This window comes from Beta vulgaris, chromosome 1 (assembly GCF_026745355.1).
Source record: "Beta vulgaris subsp. vulgaris cultivar EL10 chromosome 1, EL10.2, whole genome shotgun sequence".
Lineage (NCBI taxonomy): Eukaryota > Viridiplantae > Streptophyta > Magnoliopsida > Caryophyllales > Amaranthaceae > Beta > Beta vulgaris.
Genome location: NC_079202.1, coordinates 23,738,771 through 23,750,679, shown reverse-complemented (window position 1 = coordinate 23,750,679; position 11,909 = coordinate 23,738,771).

Here is an 11,909-nt window from a genome sequence, read left to right as displayed (position 1 = left end):
AAGCATCACTATAGACCTCAAATCCCTCATTCCCATCAGGTAGGGTTAAAACAGGTGCAGTGGTTAAACGATCTTTCAAGATCTGAAAGCTTCCTCACACTTCTCATTCCACTCAAACTTGGACTCCTTTTTCATCAAATTAGTCATAGGTCTTGCTATCTTCGAGAAATCTCTCACAAATCTCCTATAATAGCCAGCTAAACCCAAGAAACTCCTAATGTCAGACACACTCTTTGGAGTTGGCCACTCACTCACAGCTTGAATCTTGCAGGATCTACTAGACTCCTTCCTTAGACACAAAATGACCCAAAAGCTACTTTCTCCAAACGAAACTCACACTTAGAGAACTTGGCATATAGGGTTTCTTCTCAAAGTCTCCAAAATAATCCTAAATGTTCATCATGCTCGGTTTCATTCCTCGAATATATCAAAATGTCATCAATGAAAACCACTACGAACTTATCAAAAACTCATGAAAGATCTATTCATCAAGTCCATAAATATGCAGGAGCATTGGTTAACCCAAATGGCATTACAGTGAACTCGTAGTGACCATAACGCGTTCTAAAGGCAGTCTTAGGTACATCCTTATCGCTACCCTCAATTGATGATATCCTGAACGTAAGTCAATCTTCGAGAACACACTCGCTCCATTCAGTTGATCGAATAGGTCATCTATTCTAGGCAAAGGGTACTTGTTCTTGATGGTAACATTGTTCAACTCCCTATAGTCGATACATAATCTCATACTCCCATCCTTTTTCTTCACGAACAATACAGAGCTCCCCAAGGCGATGCACTAGGCTGATATAACCTTATCCAAAAGTTCTTGCAATTGCGTCTTTAACTCACTCATCTCAGGAGGTGCCATTCTATAAGGTGCCTTAGATATAGGTGCAGTTCCAGGAACTAAGTCTATGGTAAACTCAACGCTCTTGCAGGCGGCATACCTGAAATTTCACTCGGAAATACGTCCATAAACTCATTCACTATGGAACATCCTCAAGTTTTAACTCAGCTTCCTTACTCACATCTTGCACACTACAGAAAAATAGCTCACACCCCTTTCTCATCAACTTCTGCACTTGCATAGCAGAGATCACTCCAAATTCTTGGTTTCCCAAATCGTCTATATGAGGTCAATTTTCCCGAAGGGTTTCTCAACACTACTTTTGAACTTCACAATCATCCTGGCCTTGTAATGACTCAACCAGTTCATCCCAAGAATCACATCTAATCTCCTAAGTTAAACTCGATTAAATCGGATGGAAAGACACTCCCTCCTATCTTCAAAGGAAGTTCTTGAACAACTTAGTACACTTAACGACTTCCCCAGTAGGAATACTAACAGACAAGTCAATTAACTCATACTCTACTAATCCCAGACTCTTTAGAACAGAAGGCGAAATAAAAGAATAGGTCGCCCCCGAATCAAATAACGTTTTAACGAAAACTGAATTAATAGAGAAATTACCAGTTACCACATCCGCAGACTCTCTGCTTCGCTATGACTCATCACGAACACTTTTCCGCAGGTTGTTCTGGGTAGGATTATCATTAGCAGCAGGCCTACTATAGTTCCTTGGTTATTCTGACCTCCAGGCTTAGGACCCTGGTTCCCTATCTGATTGACCCGATTGCCTGATTACCATTTCCCGAGTCTTCAACCTTTTCCGTGCTTAGGAGCACTCATACTCTCTGTGACCCTTTTCTGGCAATAATGACAGGTCACTATCTCCTTACAGTCTCTCCCAGGATGGTTTTTGTCACACACTTGCAATTGTGAACTCTCAGGTCTACCCTGACTACGGTTATCCTGGTTGTTCCTTCCTTGAAATTCCCATTTCCATTCCGGTTTTTCTTAAAGTTACCTTGGTTTCCCCCAGTACTAACCTCTTTTCTCTTTTCACCAACTATCCCATTTCTTCCCTCCTTGATTGCAACCATAAATATGTGAAGCTCTCCCATACACACATCTAAGATGTAAAGGTCTCACCCCCTAATCCCAGCTGGATTTCATCAGTCAACCCTTGTTCGAACCTCTGAGCCTTAAGCTCCTCAGTAGCTACCACCTCAGGTGCAAACCTAGACAGGGTTATGAACTTACTATAGTATTCAGAGATAGTCATACTACCCATTCTAAGGTTAATGAACTCTTGAGCTTTCTGTTTTCTCATGAAGGCAGGGTAAAACTTTCCTCTCAGCACAACTACAAAGGCTTCCCAATTGAATCCCTCAGCAGCACTCAATCTAGCCCCGTTTTCTCTCCACCACAAATCAGCCTCATCTTTTAGGTATAAAACAGCCTGCCTACTCTCATTAGCAGGGCAATTCATACCTCAAATAATTTCTCAAATTCCCTAATCCAGTTCTATAGGAAGGTAGGGTTAGCTTGTCCCTTAAAATAAGGTGGTTTCACTTTGGCCAGTCTTTCGAACATCTCCCCAGCAGTCTCTGGACGTTCGACCTTGTCCTGATTCAGTTTCTCCGCCAAGAGGCGAATAGCATCAGCTAGTTCAGTGTTGTTAGCCATTCTACTTCGGGACCTGAAAGTAATATAACTCTACTCAGGTTCCAGAAAACTTACATAGTCATCTAAGCAAGGCAACACTTGATTTGATCATTAAAGATCGCATCAACAACAATTCCACTAAGTTCAATATGAAATGTCTCTAATATACACATAATTGTTCATGTAATTAAATTCATATCAACATGAAATGAATTGAGCAAGAAAAATACAATCACATAATGAAAATAAAATAAATAAAAATATTTCCCATTACGTGCCCAGAAATAAATTCTTACTCCTCAATAAATAAACTATATTTTATTCTTCCATAGAAGGGAAAATAATGTGAAATAAAAAACACACAGTATCTATATTTTTCCTAAAATGATAATCTATAAAACACCTTTGTCTTGTTGGCACATATCCAACATTATTCTTATACTAAAACCTTATGTATACTATATGTATATATAAAATAAAAAGTATATAAGTATATATACCTATGGCACTACATTGCCATCCTTATCCTTGTCTTCCTTATATTGCTCAGGTATGAAGGTTTCATCACTAGCTTCATCCTCTCATCCTCATAGTAATCGATGAACTTCCTCTGAATCTTAGACTTCTAATAGGTATGGTGTCTTCGTCCTCTTCAGGTGGATTCAATCCTCATACATGCATCATAAATATCCTCCCTAGTAGTACCTCTAGCACGGTCCATCTCTATGATGACTTCATCATCCCTAGCAAATTCTTTCCTCAAAATACAACACATTATCCAATGCAGTTCTTCATACTCCCTATGGTCAATGGGTGGATGACGGTCGTCGGCTTCATCGTCAGTCAGAACGATGGGGTTAAAATAGTTTCCTAGATTAGCAGCCATATTCGTAGAGCTACAACACAATAAACCAAAAGGTTTAGCACTCTCCCTGACGTGTTCCCACAAATAACAAGAGGTAAACAAAACAAAGGCATGTAAATATACACTTTGCAGGCAAGAATTATAAACAGTTAGCAGGGAAGAAAAATATTATGCATCAATAGCAGGGAAGTATAATAATAATGCACTTATTACAAAAAAAATGATAATGTGCAGATTTGCAGGGAAGAAAAATAATAATGATGCTGAACTAACTTCCTGATACAAACATATAATATTTCTATCTTATATGCCCTTCTTATACTACCCATTCTCACAATGCAATACTATAAACCTTAAAGGCATGAAAAATAATGCAGACACTTTTTGTAAATAATATTACTCCAGTGCCTGAAAATAACTTTTCGAAAAAACAAAACGATTTCGGACCACCTAGTCACTCGAAAAAAAAAATCTTCACTCGAAATTTTTTTTTTTCGGACTCAGCACTTTTTGAAAATTTTTTTTTTCGCCGAACTCGAAATTCAAAGCCCTATTCTTCCGGAAAAAAAATTTCGGTTTTTATAAAAAGTTTCTGAAATCAAAACATAGGAGCAATACTAAGGTTTCCTCCAATTAACCAATAAGCTAGGTAACTTAATAAGCTAAAGTCACTTAATAAGCTAGTTAGTTAGGCGTCTATAAGTCTTAAACTAACCTAAAGCTCTGATACCACTTTGTAACACCCCGATAATTCTCTTTTTCTTGAAAACACTTTTATAATAACCTTAGAGAATTACCCAGGCATTATCGCCCGTGTGATAACATTTCGACTTACTCAGAATTTTGCAGCGGAAAACAACTTATTAAAAACAACTTTATTAAAACTGATGAAACCAAAAGACAATGTCAGAAACTAAACACACCAACTTAAACTAATGTCTGAAAACATAAACTCCTAGAAAACAGCTTAAAACTAATATTACAAGAGCCTCTCCATTCCAGATTCCCCAATGATATGCATCTTCGAACCTGTATTGTCAATGCCGTCTCAACTCTGCTCCCCCGAAGGATCACCACAGGATCAATAGGCAAAGCCATGATCACAAACACAGACAAGCACGTAATCAGCAAAGCTGAGTATTACATATCAGACATACATAACCCTAAACATGATATATACTACAAAAATATATCTTGCAGGAATAAATAATAATAAACATATAACAATCTGCAGACGACTCCTACTGAACTAGACTCTAAACTTTTATTTCTTTCTTTAAATGGAATAGTTATGGGACGAGTTGTCTATACTGAAATAGGAAATACGGTCACGACTCCGTAATCCAAAATGACCTGCGATATCGAGGGACCTTTAACTAATGAGGAAAGGTGATCAATCCAATCCTAGGAAAACCCACGGCACGCTCACCATGAATCCCAACCCTTAGTGTCCAACTCTAGACGTGCACTAGTCTAAAGTCTATAACCTATTCTCGTTTCACTTTACGTTGCATACATTTTAATACTTGTGTTGAGACCAACCAAGCACATAACACATAACTAATAATCACATAATCATCACAGAAATCCTTTTTATCTCAGAATTAACAAGTGTTCACAACTTATCAATCAAGACTCCTTTAACTTCTTTTTATTCTTTACTAACTTGCCTGTTGAACCTAGCCAATAGTAAACTGTACCTTTATATAGGTATAACTCATACTTACCAAATAAGATCCACGGTTCTTATAAGATAAATAAATAATACTCACGAATCTATGTAACACATGATTCAAACTTACTTACATTAATTCACTCACGAATTAATACTTAAACTAGACTTATCTGCTTGCATCAAACTTCCATACAAACATACATACTCATAAATACTTCTAGTTTACATGTAGCACACAGGCAAATAACATGTAAAACAATTCCAGTAAATCATATATATGAACAACAGAGTCCTATACATGATACTAATAAATAAAACATCCCTAAAGCATGTTTCTAAATCATATAGCACATAGACTATGTACGTACCTTGTATAAACAAATCTGTAGGCCACTTTTACGCTCTAAAAGTCTCCTACTACGAATTCTCCGCCTAGAAAATAAAATAATGAAATAAATACCTTGAACTAAAAATTTACAGCATCTTTAAAAACGACCCAAACCCCTTAAACGTGTTTTATAATCGTTTTTACGCATCAAACTTTCGTTATTTTTATTCCCTAGTATTGTACAACTATTCTAGTGATTAAAAATCATTAAAAACCCTTAAAATACATATTTTCTGAAATTACAGCACTTATAAAAATTTATAAATCTTCTGAAAATATATTTAATACATATAAAATTATATGCTAACCAAATCTCATGATTTATACTTTAAATATATAGTTTCTAGTGATTAAAAACCCTAAAAACTATATCTTTCATAATAAAAACTGAAAATAATAAATCTGAAATTTATTTTTTTTACATATATGACAGCCGAAATATATTTTGCATATAAAACCATAATTTAAATCATAAACATGCTAATAAATAATAAAATAATATAAAAACTAATACTTTAATGGAATCTTAGAGAAGAAGAAAAGAAAAACAACCACAACAAGGAGGAAAGGAAGGGCCGGACGGCTGTGACATCAGCAAGGGACGGCGGCAGTGGTTTCTTGGCTCAATCAAGGTTTTGTGACGTTTCTTTTTCAACAAGAAACGTTACTTGGCGAAGAAGAAATAAACTTTTGAGGGAAAAATATGAAAATTACGCACAAAGAAAAGAAGAAGAGAGAGAAACGCCGGGTGAGAGAGGAAGAAAAGAAAGTCACGTGCAAGGAGGAGAGAGAAAGTAGAGTGTAGGGTAAAATTTTGGGTTTTTAGGATATTTAAATAGAGGTTAATCCTTTTGGGCTTAGGAAAAGAGATTTCAATAAATAAAACTTTGATGACTAATAAGATGGGCTTATTAGGACTTTAGTCATCAATTAATCCTTTCCCTTTTTATTACTTTTGGGCTTTCGATTCCATTAAGCTTTCTTTTCAAATATGCTTTTAATAATTAAAACTCTTATTAAAACATGCTTAATTAAACATTACAAATTTTATTAAGGTATGAAAAATATTTTTAGTTGACTTTTAAAATAGTCAACCCTTTTCAAAAGGCAAATCATTTTCCAAACTCATTTGGATTTAAATATAACTACATAAATACTTTAATATATTTATGAAAATCCTTTAAAATTGTGGGGGATTACATAAACAAATTAGAACATTTATCATCAATATGACTCCTTATCCTTATTGGGTGCCTCAAGTCCATTAGACTTCTTTTCCAATAGAAATTAGTATTTAAAATTTTTATCAAAGCATGCTTAATTAAAATATTTTTAACTTCTTTAAATCCTTAAAATAATTTCATTTCTTTTAAAATAGTCAACCTTTTTAAATAGTCAATTTATTTTAAAAACTAGATTATGTTTACACACACACACACACACACACACACACACACACACACACACACACACACACACACACACACACACACACATATATATATATATACTAAAATATATTTATAAAATCCTTTAAAATTACGGGGGATTACAACTAATATGTAAATGTAGTAAATGAAAATCTGTAGATATATCATGAGGAGTAGTTGAAATTACTAGCTAATACTACTAACCATGTACTTTCCATAACATGCATATTTATTTAAGATAAATTGATGTGTTTGTTTAATAACTTCTTTATATTTTTTTTCATCAAAGAAATTAAGTGGTTGTTTGGTATACAAGAAATGATACAGGTAATAGAAATTCTCATGATTTTCTTATTTAAGTAGTTGTTTGGTTGACAGAATGTGGGGAAAATGGGGGCAATTAAAATTCCTTGAAAAAATTGAAATTCCCACAAACGTGGAAATTTATTCACCCACCTCCCTCTTGGTCATTCAGAATTCTCACGTCATATCATGTGAAGTGCAAGTTCCTTGATGTCAAACCAAACATATTAGATTCATTTTGTAGGAATTACATAAAGGAAATAACTTCCTAGAAAATAGAATATCCTATTGGAATTAAATTTCCATGTATACCCACTAGTAGAAAATTACAATTTGCGTCGCCCCATTTGCATCGCATGGAAGGAAAACGACGCAAAAACTTAATTTGCGTCGCATGTTATGAGGAGTGCGATGCAAAACATCATTGCATAAGCACCAGATACGAGCTATATGCGTCGTACCCTACTGATGTGCGACGCATATAGCTCATGTGCGTCGGACATTGAGGCCCATATGCGACGCAAAATTTGAAGCCCTATCTGCGTCGCACTTAACTAATGTGTGTTGCAAAAGGGTAATGTGCGTCGGACCCTTGGCCCATCCGAGGTAGCTTAACCCAAAAGCCCAACTCACTTATTTTTAACCCTAGCGCGTTTTTTTAAAGCTCTCATGTCTCTCTCTCACCATCAAACCCTAAAAATACAGCCTCTCACCCTCTCACCCTCAAACCCTTAAACCCTAAAAGACACGAGCAACGTCTCTCATCACTTTTCCCCTCTCTCTCTCTCATTTTTCCATTTTTCCATTTCGGATTTTCTTCACTAACTTGTTGTTTCACTGGATCTGAAGCTATCTACCTTTTCAATCCCTAATTTATTGGGGGAAAAGGAAGAAGAAAAGTTAACCCTAATTTTCAATCGCCAGAAGAGTAATTTAGGGTTTTGTGTAGCTGAGATTGAGTTTATTGAAGGTACGATTAATTTTTGCGAAAATTAGGGTTGAAATTGATGGTGGAGGGTGAAGAAGGAGAAAAATGCAAGGGTAATTGAATAAGAATGGGCAGGAAGGTGACAAGAATAGGAAATTGAGTTCGCATATGTTGACATCTTGTTCCCCTCTTACTCTCCACTTTCATGTCCATCAGAGAGAGCTTTTTTTGTTCATCAGGCTAGCGTCGAGCATTAGCCTTGAATTCGTTGTTTGAGATTCGACTTTCAATCCACTGATTTTGAGTTTGAATAGGATGAAGATGAAGAGGCATGATTTTGTAATTAGTTTTATTTCTAGAAAGTCAAGTAAAAGGTCAGGTTTAACTTTTTTTAGTTTGCATCTCATCAGATGTAAAAATTTATTTATGTTTTTATATAATTTCTGTAACTGTGTAATTGAATTTTTTTTTTTTCCTTTTTGTTGATTTGCTTATTTTTCTGTAATTTTTGTATAATTCTGTAATTTTTTATTTTCATTTTCTGTAATTTTTGTATTATTCTGTAATTTTTATATTATTCTGTAATTAGGTTTTGTAAAAATACAATTTATATCCAATCTAAAAATCCAACTTTTTTCCGATTTAGTTTCTGAATTGCTGATTTGAATTCATTATTATTAAGTTGTGGATGAATTGGGCGTGAATTATGCTGCTGATGAATTAGCCTCGTTGTGGATGAATTGTGCGTGGTTGATTAGCCTCATGTGCGTCGCACATAGCGCTACATGCGACGCATGTGAGCTTGGCTGCTGGGATTGAAAAGCCTCATGTGCGTCGCATGTAGTGCTATGTGCGACGCACATGAGTCATCTGCGTCGCATTTTAGTCTTCATGCGACGCAGATGAGTCTTGCCTCTATCACATGGGTGAGGATTCATCTGCGTCGTATGGTAGGCGGAGTCCGACGAAGATAGCTAATTAAATGCGTCACGTCGTTGTCCGACGCAGATCCTGTATTCTGATCTGCATCGAGGCCTGTGGCGTCGGACCCATGTCCGACGCAAATAGGCGCCTCGCATCTGACGCAAATCATTTTTTCAGTACTAGTGACCAAATAACCACTAAAATTTATGCTGGTCGTTTCAGCAAAGAAATATACTACTATCTTGTATCTCGTGTAAATACGGTCCACAAATCCAGTGTATATTATATAAAGGCCATCACTCAATATTAAATACTTGGCACTTCTTTTCAATCCCAAGTGTCCCAATATATTTTAGGAAAAAACATAATGAAGTATATGAAAAATAATTGATACTTCTGAACCACGTATAATTTTCACAATAATATATTTTTTCTCCAATATGAAATAAACGAAACACTTATTTTTAGTCCATTTCAAAATAAATGAAACGTTACTTAATTTAATATTTACTTCACTCTGCCTCTCTCCTTATTACATGTCCCTCTTTTTTATTTATTTCTATCTCGATGTTCTCCTAAATCCACGTGCTCCATACGTTTCATTTATTTTAGAACGCAGGAAGTACATGTATTCGTGGTAAATAACTAAATATGAACGTTTAGGTGATACAAAAAGTAGTTCTTTTATGAGGCATATAAATAGTAGTTGATATTACTAATCATATACTCCCTACGTTCCTTATTCATTTTCATAGTTTGACTTGCGCATTTGCCAATGTATATATTTGAATAATAATATTGTGGTATATAGTACGTACTAGTAAAAATTGTAAAATTTAATCCTGTTGAAGTACTTATTAAGAGATTATACACAAATTAGATGGTAGGCACGAGTCTACCATCTAAATGGTGCGCACCATCCTATACAGCGTCGTTTCGCATTTATAATACAATGAACAAAACAACATCCCCAATGAACAAACTAAGCAACATGAAGATGAAAGTAAAACAAAAGAACAACACATGAGACTCAATGAACATCTGAATCAGCAATGAACAACAAGAAAAAAAGATGAACATAAGAGGAAATATCTGATGAACAACCACTTAACCTAATTGTTATAACGGATGTGAGAGAGAAACAAATAATGAACTCAAAAACAATAAAAACAGACAACAGATTTACGTGGTTCACAAATTTGGCTACGTCCACTGCAGAGAAAGAGAATATTTTATTGATGATGATGATATGAGGAATACAGAGTTACAAATGTTATATAGGCTATCTTAGTCGAATAAACGACCTAAGGGTAAATCGGAAATTTAACCCGTCTAATAACAATTAATGAAAACACTCGTCGCAATCTTTCCACAGATGCGCGAGTCGCGATCAGCTCTCGTCAGCTCTTCGTAAAACAATCATAACTTTCTCGTTTCTCAGCGGAATTGGGCATATGACATATCGTTGGAAAGCTCTTGGAACAAGCTATCACCTCTAATTTGAAACACATCAAAACGATTTATAGATTGAGAGATATGTGCATTCAAAGTCAGCCTAATGTCATTCCTTCTTCACGCATCATACCAAACACTTTCAAGGCACCATTCAAGTCACTATTCTTACAAATCTCCACCATGACTTGAATCCTCTCACAATAAGCCCGAAAACAGATGCATTGATCACACTACCCAGAATCTCCCTACAACCAGCTTTGTCCCAAAAGACAACCAGAACAGATTAGTCCCTACGGACCCCAGACCAGATTAGCCCCCTAAGGGCCACTAATAATCACGATCAGCTTGTAAGTCCAAGCAACCTTGAAACTTACCCTATGGAATCATATTCGAACAGATGTGTTCCTTATACCCTTTTCTAGCACAAGTAATACCTTCCTTGGACGGCCCAAAAATATTCACCTCTCCGACATACAGTGCAAAACCCACCATGTCTTCACAACCGTCCTTTTGGAGAGAGTGCCTAAAGATTTCATGCTGACCAAGAGCCAAGTTTGACTGATCCAACTTTGATGACGAAGAACACGGAATTTCAGATTCAGATTGTGAGTGTTGACAGATTTCTCCCTGACGTGAACCACCACTCCAACCTAGAGTGCCTCTATGCTCCGCCTGTTTCTCAACACTATCACAAACAGCCAATGTAGCAACCCCAGACTCAGATAACGTAGACCCTTGCAACACATACAATGTCTCTCGTTTAATCCCTTTCAGAATCATCTTCGAACCCTTGTAGACATACAACCCTCCACCCTCACCTTTGAAACTGAACCCTTTCTTGTCTAACAGACTAAGTGAAATCAGATTCTTTGTGACATGTGGAATATGCCTAACATCATTCAAAGTACAGACTTTGCCATTACATGTCCTAATTCTGATGGACCTTATACCAACTGTCTTACAGACCTCACTGTTGGCCATAATAACACTTCCATCAACCTGTTTATAGTTCATAAACCACTCCCTGCGTGAACACATATGACAAGACGCCCTAGAATCAAGAACCCACACATCCCTACAATGTGACTGGCTATTAGCTACTAGGGGAAGATCTTCCTCAGAATCACCTCCAGTTTCTGCCAGAGCAGCAGAACCTTCATTCTTGTCCTGCTGCTTCTTTTTCTTAGGACACTCCCTTTTCCAATGCCCCGTTTCCTTACAGTAATTACAGACATCACTAGATTTAGGATCTCTAGAAAACGGTTTCCTGGATTTTTTCTCCGAATTCTCCTGTCCAGTACTACTGGCTACTAATCCAGCAGCCTGATCGACTGTACCTGTACCAGACGCCTTATGACGAATCTCTCTAGTGTGAAGTGCAGATCTTACGTCTTCTAATGACAGACTATCTTTCCCAACAATAAAAGAA